We start from the raw sequence: 18,173 nt of genomic DNA, 5'->3' as shown, positions 1-18,173 counted from the left end.
TCAATGGTGGCTAATGTAAACCCAAATAAAACAACAACACAGACAAGCTATCACCTAGAGTTCAGGAAAACTATAAAATTATATGTCCAAGGAGAGTTGGCTGTTGAGGTATTGGGTGGCCAAGATTGGAAGGCAACAGAATTTCACCCAGTACCTTAGAATGGGGAACAGCTGATCCATGGGCCAGATCCTTAATAATTAATCTAATGATTGGGAAGGGAGCAATTTTCATTCCCATTGGGCTCTGGGCTCTGCTTATGGCTTGCCAATGGTCATGTGATCATCAACACTCACAAAACACTGCACTTTCGCCATTTAATTTCAACCATTCATGCAAAAGAAAATGGAGCACCTGTGGATATTGTGATGTCAAGTGACTGAGATGGATGACCCCACCCACCTGTCAAAGCTTGTACTCGGTAGTCAGGGAGATAAGGATCCAGCTCAGTAGCCAGTTCCTCACCTCCCACCTCCTAATCTGAGCCATGTCATCTGAGAAGGCATGTACAGGCATTTGCCAGACACGAACATGTTCAAAATGTGGAAGGGGTAAAGGGCATACACACAAATTCCACACTAATGTTCTCATGCACATTAATCCCCCCTCATCCCTTAACCTTCCCCAAGTGTGCAAGAAAGGTCTGCAAGGAGCTTGCATTGACTTGAATGTAAGTAGATACTTCTGTCCTGTGGAGTCCATGATCGCCCTGAGAAGCCTGCTTGCATTCAGGGAACACAAGTAGAAATCTCTTTCAGATATTCCCTGCACAACATAGGCAATGCTGTGGGAAAGGTGTGTGCTTGTGTGAGTGACATGGGTGAGGCTCTTGGTAATGGGAGTTGTGTGTGTGCCCCTGCCTCCATCCATAGGGAAGTTTTTAATGTTTAATGTTTTATTATGCTTTTATATTTGTTGGAAGCCACCCAGAGTGGCTGGAGGAACCCAGTTAGTTGATGGGGGTACAAATAAAATAATAATAATAATAATAATAATAATAATAATAATAATAATAATAATAATAGACATTTTTACCCTTCACATGTTCAGATGGATATCCAAACATGTCTAGAGTCTCTGAATCAGAACTAAACTAGGGTATATATTTCTTAATCTCTGTTACACAGCCTCAGTGAAAGTATTTTAAAAGCTAAAACCATTGAAAGAAACTCTAGAAATATTTAAAAATGCAAGTCTTCTCAGACCACCCCCAAAAGCAATTAAAAACCCATTTGGCCCTTTTCACACAACATGACAAACCGCAGCCTGACTATATAGTAAGCAGACACATCTTCTGACCAGCCAGAAATTCATTTTGATCTTTCTTCAATCAGTTCTTTGGCTGTTCAGCCATTTCATCTTGTTCACTTGGCCATGACTTCAGAAGAACTTTGCTTGTCAAGCTCATAATATCCAAAGGGGATTGTGTCTCCTGATAATAAGGCATTCAAATCAAAGGGCAGTTTCTGCATGAGCACTCTGGACATGGCACTCACTATTTCCCCCTCTGCCTTGTGATCCCTGACGCACAGTGATAGCTCATAACTAAACTGCAAGATCACAACTTCATAGCTTGTTCTTTGGCTGGTGTTGTCAAGCGGGAGTCCAGTGAATGCAGACACATGCACAGTGCAGTGGTATGAGATGAAAAAAGAATAGTTTCACAACTAAAACAACCAACTTGAAGAGATTATGGGTTATGTCTGACCAAATTATCACACAAGCAGAATGCAAGGAAACTTCCCTTCCCTCTCTTCTGTTTGCAGGGAATGTGTTGAGGAAGCAGTGAAAGCTATTGATTTTATATAATAAAATGTTTAAATGCAAAGGTAGAATGTTTAAGATACAGAATTTTTAAACACATTGTTAAGAAAATAATATTATTGTAGCAAAGCAGAGAGGAGGATAAGTCTCACCGCCCACCTCCCAGAGTGAATAGCAATTCAAAGTATCACAATACAACTTTTTGGTCTTCTACAATGATGTATAAATGTGGATTAGCTGTTTCAGAGTAGAATAAAATTCAGGCTTGCCTGATGTTTTGAAATACAAAAAAGTTCATTCTTATTGTTCTATGTAGAGAGATTATCTCCCTGGCAAATGTCCTGTGGGTTTGGCTGGATATTTTTCTTTAAACAAACTTATTTTTTATTTTTTATTTTAATTTTAATTTAAAAATTTATTTATTAATACAACAAGGAAAAAACACAAATACCAAATTACACACAAATTACAAAAATAACCATAGACACATAACTCTCTCGGCAAACAACAAAACATCCATTGGTCTCAACACCAAAGACCCAACTTCCCGTCTGTTCCATATTTCAAATTCATATTACTTATTGCCAGTACACTTTTTTTTCATAATTAAACTTATTTTCAATAAATCTAATTTCTTCTATCTACCTAGCAACTTTTACTGAAGTTCCTCGAATGCTGCAACAGAATTTAAACTACTATATTTATTTTTCAGATATTCTTTGAAAACCTCCCATTTAGAAACAAATTCCTGTTTTGATTTATTCTTTATTTTTTCTGATAAACCATCTAATTCGGCATATTCTGTCAGCTTTTGGATCCAATCTTGTATAGAGGGGATTTCATTACTCTTCCATTTTGCTGCGATCAAAACTCTTGCTGCCACCGTCGCATATAAAAAGATACCCTTCCTCTTTTGTGGAATATCCAGATCTGTTATTCCCAGGAGGTAGGCCTCTGGTTTTTTATTGAAAGAGATCTTTAGCATTTTTTGCAGTTCTGCATGTATACTCTCCCAGAATACCTGTATTTTCCTACATGTCCACCACATATGATAGAATGTTCCTGAGTCTCCGCATCTCCAACAATTACTTGACACATTTTTATACATTTTCGAAAGTTTCCATGGTGTTAGATACCATCGATGTTGCATTTTTTGAAAGTTCTCTCTAATCATGTAACAGTTTGTGAATTTCCAATTGATCTTCCATGAATTTTCCCATTGGGCCATGGTTATTGAATGGCCAAAATCCTGGGACCACCTCACCATTGCCACTGTTACCTCCTCCTCCTTGACTGTCCAGTCAAGGAGGAATCGGTAAGTTTTGGAAAGAGTTTTTCTTTTAGAATTTACAAGATCCGATTCAAATCGGGAAATATCTACTGAGAACCCCTTTTGTTTGTCAGATTTAAATTTTTCGAATAACTGATGGTATTGGAACCAGTCTGAAATGTGTTCTCTTATTTCCTCAAATTTTTTAAATTTTATTTGGTTATCTTCATTTTTTAGAAGTATTTTATATGTTGGCCAGCTTTCCTGAGTATTTTTCCGTTTTACTGCTATGGCTTCTACTGGAGAAGTCCACCACGGGACTTTAGGCTCCATCAGGTCTTTATATTTTTCCCATACAGCAAAGAGTGACTTTCTTATTATATGGTTGGTAAAATTTTTATAAATTTTCGCTTTTCCATATATTAGGTAGGCGTGCCATCCCCAACGGTTGTCAAAACCTTCCAGGTCCAGGAGATCCGGATCCTGCAACGTGCACCAATCTTTTAGCCAGGTGAAACAGGCTGCCTCATAGTAAAGTTTTAGATCGGGTAGGGAAAAACCTCCTCTCTCTTTTATGTCTATTAAGATCAGGTGTTTAATCCTAGGTTTCTTCCCTTCCCACAAAAATTTGGAAATTTCTCTTTGCCATACCTTGAGACAACCTGCTTCACCCAGTATCGGAATCATTTGAAATAGAAAGATTAATTTTGGAAGCACATTCATCTTTATAATGGAAATCCTACCCAGAAATGTTAATTTTAGTTTACTCCAGGTTACCAAGTTTTTTCTAATCTCTAGCCAAGTTTTGGTGTAATTATCCTGAAATAAGTTAATGTTCTTGGGGGTGATCCAAATACCCAAGTATTTCGCTTTTGAAGAGATTTTCAGGCCCAATATTTTTTCTAAGTCGTCCTTTTCTTCTGTAGTTACATTTTTAACAAGCATTTTTGTTTTTGTTATGTTCAGCTTAAAGCCTGCCACTTCTCCAAATTCTTTAATCAGTTCCAGCACTCTTTTCAGACTTTCTTTAGGGTTTTCAGTCATAACAAGTAGATCGTCCGCGAAAGCTTTAATTTTATATGTTTTGTTTCCCAGAGTGATGCCTTTAACAAGCTGATCCCTTCTTATCTGATTGTTCAAGACTTCCATCACCAAGATAAATATCAGTGGAGACAGTGGGCAGCCCTGTCTGGTTCCCTTGTTTATTTTGCACTCCTCAGTAATTCTTCCGTTGATGATCAATTTTGCATATTGTTCCGAATAGATGGCATTTATTCCTTTACAAATATTTTCTCCCAGTCCGATTTCTTCCATTAATTTTTTCATAAACTTCCAGGACACATTATCAAAAGCTTTTTCAGCGTCTACCAACATAATAGCTGCTGGTTTATCGATTTTAATATCCAAATATTCTAATACATTAATCACACTTCTAATATTGGATTGCATAAATCGTCCGGGAAGAAATCCGGTTTGATCTTTATGAATTATCTCTTTCAGCACCATTTTTAATCTATTTGCAAGAATGTCTGCGAATATCTTGTAATCGTTATTTAGCAGTGCAATGGGTCTGTAATTGGCCATGTTTGAGGCATCTGTTCCCTGCTTATGGATAAGAGTAATAAAGCTGTCCTTCCAGGTTTTCGGAAGTTTTCCATTTGCCAGAATATTATTCATTAGATCTTTCATGGGAAGAAATAATGCTTGTTCTGACTTTTTATAGTAATTAGCTGGAAGACCATCTGGGCCCGGTGTCTTTCCTAATTTTGATCTCTGTATAGCTTGTTGCACCTCCATAGCTGTTATTGGTGAGTTCAAGGTTTCAGTTTTTTCCTTAGGTATTATTGGTAGTTTATTTTTGCCCAAATAATCAATTATTTTTTCTAGAGTCTCTGGACCTTCTTTATATAGTTTTCCGAAAAAACTAGCAAAGTTTTTACTAATTTCCTTCGGTTCTTGAATCCATTTGTCTTCAATTTTAATTTTATTGATAATTCTATCTTCCTTTTTCTTCTTTAATTGCCAGGCCAGAAGTTTACCAGGTTTATTTGCAAACTCAAAATTTCTATGTCTCAACCATTTTATCTTCCATTCTATCTCTTCATTTATTATCATGGAGAATTGCGTCTGTAAAATTTTTATACTTTGCTTAATTAGTTCATCATCTGGTTTTTGGAAAAGGATCCTTTCCTTTTTTCTAATTTCCTCCTAGATCTCCATTTTCTTCTTCTCCTTTATTTTCCTTTGGAATGCGTTTTGTTGTATAAAGAAGCCTCTTATGACGGCTTTACCCGCGTCCCAAACCGTCTCTAGATCTACTCCTTGATTTAAATTAAACTTAAAATATTCTTCTAAGATTTGCTTGGCCTTCTGTACAATTTTTTCATCGTTTAGCATACTCTCATTAAGTTGCCACCTTTTAACCTTTTCTTCTTTTCCTTTAAAGTTAACCCAGACTGCTCTGTGATCAGAAATTGTCCTTGGATGGATTTCTGCTTTTGTAATATTATTTAATAAATCCTTTGTTGTCCAGATCGCATCGATTCGTCCCGCTGATTTATGTGGCTCTGAGTAATGTGTAAATTCTTTCTCTGTTGGGTTCTTAAACCTCCAAGCGTCAAACAAATTCAGGAGTTCTATTAATTGGAAAAATGTAGTTGGGATTTTGTTCTGCCTCTTTTCTTTCTTCTTTATTGTCCTGTCCATGTTTGGATTGACTACTCCATTAAAATCTCCTAATAATATAATTTTCCCCCTAAATATTCTATGGCTTTTTCTTCCAGGAATTGATAGAATTCGGATTTTCTTTCATTTGGTGCATAGATTCCAATAACTATCACTTTTTCATTATTGATCTTAACCTCTATAATCACTGTTCAACCTTTTTCATCATTGTATAGCAGTTTTGGCTCCAGCTGAGGTTTTGCATAAATTACCACCCCTCTCTTTTTTTCTTTACTTGATGCAATAAACTCAAGCCCCAATCTCTTATTTATTAATACTCTTTTATGTTTTTCCGCTACATGAGTTTCTTGCAGACAGATTAGATCATATTTTTGCTTAACCAGAATATGTTCCACCTTGTTCCTTTTTGATTTTTCATTTAAACCATTTACATTCCAAGTAATAAAATTAATAATCCATACTTTATTTCTTATGATACGTCAACGAGTTAAAATTAAAAAAATTAATGTTTTGAAATACAAAAAAGTTCATTCTTATTGTTCTATGTAGAGAGATTATCTGCCTGGCAAATGTCCTGTGGGTTTGGCTGGATATTTTTCTTTAAACAAACTTTTAATGGAACCTTCTCCATTTACCAGCCTCTCTAAATCTGAACAACAATAACAACAACAACAAAATAGTTTTAGTTAGAATTCCCAGTGCTCAGATGATATCAGTCAGGCTCCAGCTCCACGCAATAGCAGCTACCACTCTGTGAAGTCCTTCCTAGTTTGATCCAACTTCTTCTGTGGTGTGTAGATTGGCACATATAAACCAAAGCCTACTTGTTTATAAAAAAGAGAACTGGAGAGGAAAAGACAAAACCAAAGGATATTCTAATAAAAAGAAGAAGATGCACTAACAACAGAAATGTATTCCTGCAGCCCGCGCTGTGTTTTGTTATGGGAATAGCAGACTGATTTGACAAGCCAAGCAGATTCAGAGTGAGAAAGTACTTCCTTGAGACCCAGAAGAAATGCCACTGCTGCAAAAAAAGAAAAAGAAAAATGAACATTAACAACACTTTACAACGTGGTTGTAATTTCTTGAAAACTAGTGAGCCTAGTGCAGAACTGTACCAGGTGTATATCACTGCAGAGATGGTGCTTGCCAATTGTGGGAGAGGAGAAAGGAGAGGAGAGGAGAGATATATCTATCCACTTTGTACCCTCACCCTATTCTAAGGAACTCAGAGTGCAGAGCATGGCATAATTATACCATTCTCTGTTTACAAGAACCCTGGAGATGACGTTCATAAGTGATTCATGTTTCACAAGCATATAGCATGGTTGGTTGTACAATAGTTTTGTAAACAAGCATTTTGGTTTCCCTGTGAATGTCCCAGTCCTCAAACACTCTGCACTTCAATCCGGAGAAAGCTGCACTCGCAGAGCTCAGGCAATGCTGGATTCGGCATCAATGTTGGCCCTTGTGGAAAGATTACTGTGCAGGTAGGAGAAGTGATAGACATTTTCCAATGTTACACCATTGAGTTGGATTTGTGGCGCTGCAGAGGGGTTATTTTGTACTTGTTGGTGCAGCACTTTTGTTTTTTGGATGTTAAGCGATAGGCCAAGCTTTTCGTAAGCTTCTGCGAAGATATTTAGGATGACTTGGAGGTCATCCTCTGAGTGTGTGCACATTACATTGTCATCAGTATACTGAAGCTCTATGATGGAAATTACGGTAATCTTACTCTTTGCTTTCAGCCTACTCAGATTAAAGAGCTTTCCATCTGTTCAATGTATGATTTCTACTCTGGTGGGGAGTTTCCCTTCAACAAAGTATAGGATCATGGCAATGAAAATAATGAATGGAATTGGGGCGATAACACAACCCTGTTTAACACCTGATCCCACTGTGAATGGTTCACTTTGAGAGCCATCGTTTCTGTGATAGTTGCTGTCATATTATCATGGAGGAGCTGAATGATGTTCACAAATTTATCTGGCAGCCAATTTTCAGAAGGACAGTCCACAGGGCATCACGGTTTACAGTGTTGAAGACTTTAGGTCACTACAGAGGTTGATTTTGTTCTCTGCATTTTTCTTGAATCTGTGAATGGTGAAAATCATGTCCACTGCCTCCCTAGAAGATGTAAAACCATTTTGGGATTCAGGAACGGTAGCCTTGGATATAGTTAGGAGACTGTTTGCTAAGTTCCCTGCATGAATTTTTCCAGCCGCAACTAAGAACTAAAGAACACCTGGTGGATTTAAAAAGCTCAAGAGATCCAGCACTTAGCCAGCACTCACGATGCACAGAGTTTCTTTAAAGCCAGAAAGACCATCTATGGGCCAATAAATCATGGCATATGCCCCCTACGCTCAACAGACGGTACCACACTTCTAAAAGATAAAGTAGCTATTGCACTGCACTGGAAATAACATTACCAGCATCTCCTTAACAGCAACAGCATATTAACAGACTTCCTTTCTGGTAATTTCCTCATAAACTACAAAAAAGCAAGAGTAGTCGTTGTAATTAAATAATGGGTAGAGGCAACCATTTTGAAAGCATGTAGTTTATTTACTACAGTGGTTCACAAACTTTTTTCTCAGGGCCACACTTTCAGAATTAAAATTTGCTTGCACCACACCATTCTGAATCTTCCCACCACACTTGCCACCCTCTCCTGCCACACCAGTGTGGCACACCACACCTTTTGAGAACCACTGTTTTACTATATAGGAACCACCTTCAATCCTCTATGAGTTTTCTCAGTGTCATCACAAGGTATTGTGTTGCTGACACCATTCCCCCATGCATTGAATTGTGCCAACTTCACCGGGGTGCCATTTTGATTGAAATATGGGGGGCACCCTACATAATCAATCACGGTGCACACGAACCATTTGAATGGCATGCCCATCAACTTTGGAGGAGCCTGCCCCCTCAAATATATTATGGGGGGGGTGAAGACCCCTCAGCCCCTGGAGTTGGCTCTGTGACCTTCACCAACTCCTCCTTTAATTTTTTTATACCACACAACAACTGCCTCTGGGCCCATCACACCCATTTTTCATTCTGCGGAACATAGAGTCCTTCCTCAAGGTAAGGCATCTTAACCAGCAAGGAACTTTTCAATGCATCCTCTGTGGAGAGAAATAATAATACGTTGCCATGTGCCTAATGTATTTGTCTGTCTCACTTGCAAAGAGATCTCTCCTTGCATACATAACATATTTGTGTGGTATTGCTTCTCTGATTCATGCCTTTGGAGATTTGCCCATTGCTACACTAATTTGTTTGGTTTATTCTTACTTAGTGAGCCTTTGGGGATTCTCAGGAATGTAGAGTAGCTTTTATTCTTCAGGCAAAATATTAGAGAGACACTTTCTACAGATAAGAGTGTTCAGATTTCTGAAGGAAGGTGTTTTGTACTTTTATTCTTATTTTTTCTTCTGCAAAATGACAAATACTTCCACATCACTGATTTTGTTGGAATGGGTATTGTGTGGTATGGATCCAGAGAACCATATCCCTAATTCTAAAATGCTCTGGGAAGATGGAACTTGCTTTTCTTGAATATGAGCCCCTTGTGGTTAAGGCTGGAAGAGAAATTTGATTCAGTTCAGATTTAAAAACAAGCCTACTCAGATATGTAGAAGGTTGGTGAGTGTTTTTAGTTTATTGCTGATTTTAATCTTTTGGTTGTTTGAAATAGTTGCTTTTTATTGTTTTACTCAATTTGTGAAATGGGGGATTTTAAAGTAAATAAATAGCCTTGGGCCACATCCACACCATACATTTAAAGTGCATGGCTCCCCACCCTACTCTGAAAAAAGATCCTGAGAACTGTACTTTGTTAAGGGAGCAGGAACATTGTTAAAAGAGTTATGGCAGAGTAACTGCAGACTTTTATCCTGCCTAAGTCCAGCCCAGTCCCTCCCTTTACATAACGCAGTTCTTTTTCTCTTTTCCTTTTGATTTAACTTTGCTGTTCTTTTGGCATCTCTGTACCATTCCAACCCATTCCCCACCCCACCCCTTTTTCAAATTACAGTCCTTTTTATGTATTCCTTTTGATTTATTCTGACTGTTGTGTGCATTTTTAAGTTTGAGTAGCTTACTTGCTGGTATATCCTTCCCCTCAGAATAGTCCAGTCTACTAGTTTAAGTTCAGTATAGTCTTCTTACTTAGACTGCTCTAATTCAGTTTTATGATAATCTGTCTTATATTAAATATAGTTACTGTGCATGTGTGTCTGTTTCTCTCTCTCTCAGAAATCATAGCCTTTCAACTTAGTTTTTTATTTATTTTATGATTTCCTAATCAAACCATAGTGTAGCTTATTGAGGATTTGCTATTGATGTTGTTGTTGATGATGATGATAAACACATTCTTATTGCCTATGTAGCTCTTACACACACACACACACACAATTATAGTGCTATTTTGTGATACACATTTAGTATCATCAGCATTACACAGCCACACCCCTATCACCAGCAATTAATTACTGTATCTGATAATGAGCTATGTACATTGGAATGTCAGAAAACCATGTTGGTGCCCCAGGGACAGTGTTTGGGACAATAACATAAGTGTTGGGAGCGGCCTGGGGTGTGGTGTGGGGAGGACCAGGGGGGGTTAGCCCCTGGCGCATCATGATTTTGAGGGATTTTGAGCCAGGCACCCCCGTGCAGGGATCCCTGCCCTGCCTGCTGCCATGAGCCTCTAGGCCACCTAACCCCCGGCCCCCTCACTGAATGGCTGCCTGACCAGTGTTGGGTGTACCTACCAAGGGCCATGTTGGCTAGTTGGCTTCCCCCTGTGTGGGTGGCAGGCAGGCGGTGCAGTGGAAGCCATTTGACCCCTCCATGCCCTGTGCCCATCTGGCAGTGGTGGTGAACGTTGGACTTGTGTGGCAGGTTTTGTTTTCATCTGCGCCCAACCCCTGGTCCCTGCTGGTGCATATGCATATTCACACGCACACTCCCTTGGCACCGTTGAAGGACACGACACCACTGGGAGCAGCACTAATGGTTGGAGTTCTTCCTTGATCCCAATTCAGATACACATATGAGGTTCCCCTCTTGTTCTGAGGCTGCCAGTGCTAGCAGCTGAAGTAAACTCTACTGCTGTGCTCCTTTTATGGAACATGCGGCAGCAGGCAGGACTTGTTGCTTCTCTCTCTGAAGGCATGGAAAAGTTTGGTTTGTTAGACGTGAATCCTGAAGACGTTATCCCAGAGGAACTGTCAGATGTGGTTATTTAAGGAGGGACCTGATACTATAGTTCCCCTGAAAAATGCACAAGTATTTGGGTGCTGGGGAGGAGCAGGGCCAGCCATCAGTGGTGTCAGGGACCATTTCCCAATTTCTCCTCTGATCATGGTGCAATGGTCCCCCCGAAATGAAGGCAGGGATTCTGAATCCCCACAGAAGTGTTAAAACATGGCCTGTGATCACTTTGAGACTGCATCAGATTCCAGCTATCTCAGGACACTCTAAGAACACAACACAAGAATAGCTTGATGCATCAGGCCAATGGCCCATCTAGTCAAGCATTCTGTTCTCACAATGGCCCACCAGATGCCTGTGGGGAACCAGGGAGCAGAGAATATGCACCGGGCAGCCAATGAGAAAGAACTGGTTCCTCTACAGAAAGCAGTGTCTCAGATGGTGAACTTCACCTCCTACAGAACTTGGGGGCTGCTGTATTATAAAGTGAATCCATTCTACACTTCAAACCAACAAATGCATTGATGTAAATTGAAGCAAGGGGCTGCTATGATATAATGTGAATGCATTCTACTTTTCAAAATGGGATTGTTTGACTCTAGCATGAATCCTGCAGCTTCTCTTGCAAACTAGGTGCATATTCATCCTATCTCTGCAAATTCAGGGTGTTGTAATGTAAAGTAAAGCCACCTTACTTTCCATGGAAGGACTTCCCTTCATTCTCTCTTTCATGTGTCCTCTTTCCCATCCACCACCCATTAAAATGGATTTTGAAATTCACACCACTGAACACATTGCTGCTACTACCAGGGCAGTCACTCCACTTTGATGTTGAGCCCACTCATAGGACACAGTTACCTGCACAGCATGCAAAGAGAGTCTCTCTAGTTTAGTCTGCGTTGCTTTTAAATTGTATCCCACCACTGAAGATGCCAATGCCACTTTAGTGTAGGATAATGCTTTTCACAGGGATGGGAGAAAAATTCAATTTAATTCACACTATCTGAAACAACATGAGAACAGAAACACAGCCATCCTTTGAAGTTCACACTTCTCTAAATTCTTCAGTGCTAAATAATGTGCATTAAATGGCATAGATGAGTGAAAATCACATTAAAAATGCAGTTAGGGGAAACAGCTTTGCAAAGTATGTATAGTAGGTCAAAAATCCTACAAATGTGCATGTAATTTGCAGTAAAATGCTTATGAATTTATCATGTTTTCTTTTTTAAAAATCACAAACTGTTGTGAAAATGTGGAACACAGAGCTTAAGATTGGAAAAAGTCAAGAGAAACCAAAACTGGCAGATTTGTACATTGCTACCCTTGGACATACTCTCTTCCCCCCAGTGTTCGCTGGCAGGGTTGAATCTGTTCAATAAAGATGCCTGGCCCCAAAAGATGCCTGAGGTTGAATGAAAAGGTCAGCATTATTTTGAATTTGCCAGATTTTGAAGATGTACCTTACATAGGCATTTCCTTGCTTGATGCTTGATCAGAGTCTCATGTTTTAACCACTGTGTTGTTTTAATTGGATCATTTTACTGAATATTTTAATTGTGTATTGTAATTATGAGTGGTTATCTATTAATCTTGAGAGTCCCATGGACTGCAAGAAAATCAAATCTCTCCATTCTTAAGGAAATCAGCCCTGAGTGCTCACTGGGAGGACAGATTGTGAAGCTGAGGCTCCAATACTTTGTCCACATCATGAGAAGAGAAGACTCCCTGGAAAAGACCCTGGTGTTGGGAAAGATGGAGGGCACAAGGAGAAGGGGACGACAGAGGATGAAATGGTTGGATAGTGTTCTTGAAGCTACCAGCATGAGTTTGACCAAACTGTGGGAGGCAATGGAAGACAGGAGTGCCTGGTGTGCTCTGGTCCATGGGGTCACAAAGAGTCGGACACGACTAAACGACTAAACAACAACATCTATTAATGCTTGTGTAAATGGTTTTATACTTGTAAAATAATTAGAAGTCCATTTTTACATTAAGGGGTATATAAGTTTTAGTCACCGCCACTACCATCACCATCATCATTGCAATCATCAGTATTATTATTAATAGTAATAGTAACAGTAAATCGTTGTGTGAATCCATCCTTTACTTACAAGTGGCTGTTAACTTTCTCTGTGTCACATCACTAGAAATTGAATACTACCATATTAAAAATGTAATAGTGGACTATTAGTATTATTAAGGTAATTAATAGAATTGTTACCAATTTTCTGTGTTTGTGTAAATGCAATATCACATAGTAGAATAAATGTCACCAGTTACACTGCTAGCTTATACTATTGCTGTGCTAGGTTTGTTTTTGTTTTTTTACTGAATTTCAATACTTGGCATAAAAATGTAACACTATTATATTACAAGAACTCCCTCTCTGCGCCAGGTTAATTGTAACGCATTAGTTGGTTAGTGTAGTAGTGTAATAGGGGTCCGTTTTATTCATACTGTTGGCTCTCCTGTGTCACATTTATATTAATGGGGCAGTTCATTAGACTATTGCAAGTAACCCGGATTAATAATGCAATAGGAATCTTATGCTTCTGTGTGCTATTAATTGTAATATGGAGAAGTGAGACTTAAGGTTTATTGTGGTGCCCATTAAGTTTTTTCCACTTGAAATTATGCATTGGCCATGCTTTTTAGCCATACTCCAGAATTTGCCAAATATAATTATATTTGGTTATCATATATTTGGACCAAAATGGTCAAAGGCCTGGAAACGATGCCTTATGAGGAACGGCTAAGGGAGCTGGGCATGTTTAGCCTGGAGAAGAGGAGGTTAAGGGGTGATATGATAGCCATGTTCAAATGTATAAAAGGATGTCACATAGAGGAGGGAGAAAGGTTGTTTTCTGCTGCTCCAGAGAAGCGGACACGGAGCAATGGATCCAAACTACAAGAAAGAAGATTCCACCTAAACATTAGGAAGAACTTCCTGACAGTAAGAGCTGTTTGACAGTGGAATTTGCTGCCAAGGAGTGTGGTGGAGTCTTCTTCTTTGGAGGTCTTTAAGCAGAGGCTTGACAACCATATGTCAGGAGTGCTCTGATGGTGTTTCCTGCTTGGCAGGGGGTTGTACTCGATGGCCCTTGTGGTCTCTTCCAACTCTATGATTCTATGATTCAATGATTCTATGATTCTATATATTACCATGTTGCCAACATGCCCTGGTAGAAGGAATTCTGTGTGGAGGAGATCTGGGTTTATTAAGGAAGATGTTATGTTAAAGGGAACTAAATAAGATAGTCAAAATAACAACTGGGACTGGAAGTTAATGTCTGCGAGTGCCTCCAGCTTGTCACTATTTTGCAGAAGGGAGTCAAACACCATATTTTTCTGACTATAAGACGCTCCATGTATAAGACACCCCCCACTCAGATTTAAGAAAATGGGGGAAGACACTATCCATGTATAAGACGCCCCCTAATTTTTTACAATATTTTTTAAGGGAAAAAACCTAGTCTTATACACAGAAAAATACGGTACATGCCAGAGCTTTAATTGTGCAATTCAACATACCCACCAACCAACATTCCTCAGATGAAAATAGGGATATTTCTCACTCCCCCCTCAACTGACCCTCCTTGATCCCTGCATTTTGTGTGTGCCCCCCTCAAAAGATTTTCTACCAGAAGAAGAGCAACTGCCACCACTTCACCAATGAAACACACACCCTCCACTGCCCTGAGACAAAGCCTTCATCCTGATTTAAAATCTAGACTCCCTGTGTTCTGGTACCCCTTTCTTCCAGCCCTGCCCTCTACCAGTACCTCAGCACTCACACATCACATGGGACGGTGCCTCAGTGGCAGCAGCGTCCCCTCATCCTCATCTGTCTCCAGCAGCCGCTACAAGTTACCCAAGGAAGGAGGCTGGCTGTGGCAGCCATGGAGCGGCCATGGAGAGACAAAGGGATGCTCCTTCCACTCTGGACAAGCGCCTGCTCATCCTCCTCCCCAAGCTCAGGGCTGGTGCTGGTGGGGAAATGGGGATATCCTGGGATCAAATTAGAAGCTGGGGTGGCTTTCGTAATTCTGGGACTGTCCCTGGAAAATAGGGACTCTTGGAGGGTATGATTCAAGTGCTCTGTTACCCTAATGCAACAACTCCACTTTTAAATAAGGATATATTGTGGTTCGGAAAATGATGGGGAAATGAAGGGGAAAGTGTGGGATGAAGAAATGATTCATGAGAATACACTATGCAAGCAAATCAGCATAGCTGCTCATCGGCATTTAACCTCCCTGCAAAAAAACCCCAGAACAAATGCACAATGAAATGTTGCCCACTGGGTTCTCTTGAGGCTTTATTGCCAAGCCCAGGCGTAGGCAAACCTGGCCCTCCAGATGTTTTGGGACTACAACTCCCATCATCCCTGACTACTGGTCCTGTTAGCTAGGGATGATGGGAGATGTAGACCCAAAACATCTGGAGGGCCGAGTTTGCCTATGCCTGGCCAAGCCCAATCAGGCCTTTACAAAGCAATTTGGGTCTTGTTTGAGACAGGTGGAGACAACCCAAATTCATGACAGATTAGACTGAGCAGCCCAGAGGCATCTGGGGCTGTCAGGGTGTGGGGAGTCAGACAGGAAGGAGAGGTAGGTGTGAGAGAGAAGAAAGAGAAACAATGAAAAAGGCGAACCTACCAGGAAGCCGCATCGTTGCTGGAGAAGGTAAAAGTGGGGCTGCCTTTTTCAACCAGGCATCTCTTTCTTCCCACCAGCTCCATCCTGGTTCTTCCTGTTTCTGCCCCCTGAAGGAGCACTGAATGGGGTCAGATCCTCCAGCTGCTGTTAAGTGCAAGAATCTGGTCCTGCATGATATTGGTGCCCCCCTTCCAACTGTTTGCCTAACTCTATTTTAAGTGTGTGTTAAAATAGCTTTTAAAAACCAATTAAAAACATTTAGCTCCAATCTGGAACTGTTTCAGAGATGGAGCTGTGGTGGAGCTGGTGGTCCCCAGGATGGCACAGGGCAAATTAGCCCAATCTGGAAGCCACAGATCAGGACCCCATGATGTATCCATGGATTGGGTGCACAGTCCCAATAAAGACCATAGTGTGTATGTATTCAATAGTCTATGTTTGCCTGATGAGTCTGGACTAAAGATTCTATGATATCCAATCACAGAACATTTCAGGATTGGGGCCACTGCCATTGGCCCTTAAACTCTGAGTTATGATTCACAGCGTGGGAACTGAGACAGCCAATCACGTTGAGACTGGGAGTGGCCCAGGCCTTCAGAAATGCATATAAGCAGTTGCTTTGCCCCTGTTGTCCAGTTCTGTAAGTTGAATAAAGGTTCTTGCTGTTATCACTGTGTCTTGCTTTGTGGGAACCCACCTACATTTCACATAGTATAACCAGTGCATAAGCTTTTTGTAAGCAAATCAGGATGAATGCCTAATAAACAGCATCTGAAGAAGCCCAGAGAGACTAGCTTTCAGCTTCTCTGATATGAAAAAGGGGAGGTAGCAAAAACAATTACTAGTACAGTACAATTGTATGTGTTTATCGTGTTTGTTATGTTAGCCATAACAAACACACAAGGATGCTCAGAACTGTGGCTCTTAATTTCCTGGCTGCTAATGTAAATAAGGAAACATGCAATATAACATCATTTTCCTTTTCTAGTAGCCAAAAACCCACAAATGCATTTGGTGTAACAAAATTCTTCAGAAAGATATTTTTCATGATGATCTTTATACAGAGGACATTGGGTAATATAGTGAACAATTTCCTCTATAGCTCTTTTACAGAAGACACAGAAACACTATTCTAAATGTAATCTCTTATACTGGTCATCCGGAAAGGCAAAGGGCATAATTTTAAGTCTTAATTCTGTAAAAGCAATTGTATGTGCAGCTAAAGTCATTACCTCCAAATAGCTTTCTGAGGATTTGTCTGCATACGTAGATACAGCCTAGAAAATCTCAAAGAATGGCTAATTAGCATATCAGCCTAATAAGATTTCCTATGCACAAGAAGCCTCCATTGTGATTTAGACATTGACTGGATCTTAGTCAGCTCACTATCAACTTCTTTAGCAAGTATACATAAAGCAGCAACTCATTTTTGAGAGTTTGAGGGTAAGACATAAGCTATAGAAACCAGATTTCGCATAGGCATCTGGTTGGCCACTGTGAGGACACAATGCTGGACTGGATGAGCCGTTGGCCTGATCCAACAGGCTCTTCTTATGTTCTTAAGTGTTTTGCAAGTCCAGTGCTTTCCAAATGCTCTCATGGAGCTTGTATATTGCTGTGTAGGGTGCTTCAGAGGTTGTTGGCAGCACTTAGAAACTTCTGTGCAAAGCCCCTTTTGGCCAAGCCCCACCCTGACCTTCTCAGTACCTGCCACTATATATGGGTTTCCTAGCAACTCAAGGGAGAAAGTTGCAAAAGGACAACTGTCTCAAACCATGAAAGTTACTTCATTAGGACAACTGGGGCACTGCCCTGCCAACCTCAGTTTTTCCTCGGCCAGCCTCCACCTGCCACTATCCATTCTAGTGTGTGGCACTGCCTGTCAGTATTGTCTTTGCAGAATTAGGAGGATGGGGCAAAACTAGAGTTAGTTGCACTGAACTCCACCTGGGGTTGACTTCTCTGCCTTCTGCCCCAACAACCCCACTGAGCACCAGCTCCCACTGGTGTGAGTGGCTCTTGCAGGTAAATGGCTCCCAAAGGGGCTCCCATCCAGGCTTGAAGGCCTCTAGTTACAGGAGAGTCAGTTTTGTGTCTGCTCCTTCTCTTCATTCGTCCTCTCTTCTGCTCCATTCCCACATTCACTTTCTCTCCTCTTTCTCTCCCCCTTTTTGTTTGTTTGCAGTTTAATGAGAAACCACCAGATTTGTCCTCCTTGTATGAATTTATGAACCAAAATACAACTCTCCTTTGAAACTCACACTCTCTGAATTTTGTGATGCAATTTCCCAACATACACACACACATGGATCTGTTATGGGGAATTGTGCACTAACTCACATTTGTTTGTGCTAAGAACATATCAAAATGCATTATATGAGGGGGAAATGCTTGCAAAAATGTGTATGTTAGTCAAAACATATTAAAATGTGTTTATACAGAGAAATTCGCATGAAAATGCTGGTACATTTTCATGAGGATGTTTTTTTAAAGACATCACATATTTCTGCATAAATGTGGAGAACTGAATTTAAGTTAGGAAAATGAGAAATTGAAATATTTTTTCCAT

This window comes from Podarcis melisellensis, assembly GCF_964234715.1.
Source record: "Podarcis melisellensis genome assembly, chromosome: 15".
NCBI classification, from domain to species: domain Eukaryota; kingdom Metazoa; phylum Chordata; class Lepidosauria; order Squamata; family Lacertidae; genus Podarcis; species Podarcis melisellensis.
This window is presented reverse-complemented; position numbering follows the sequence as displayed.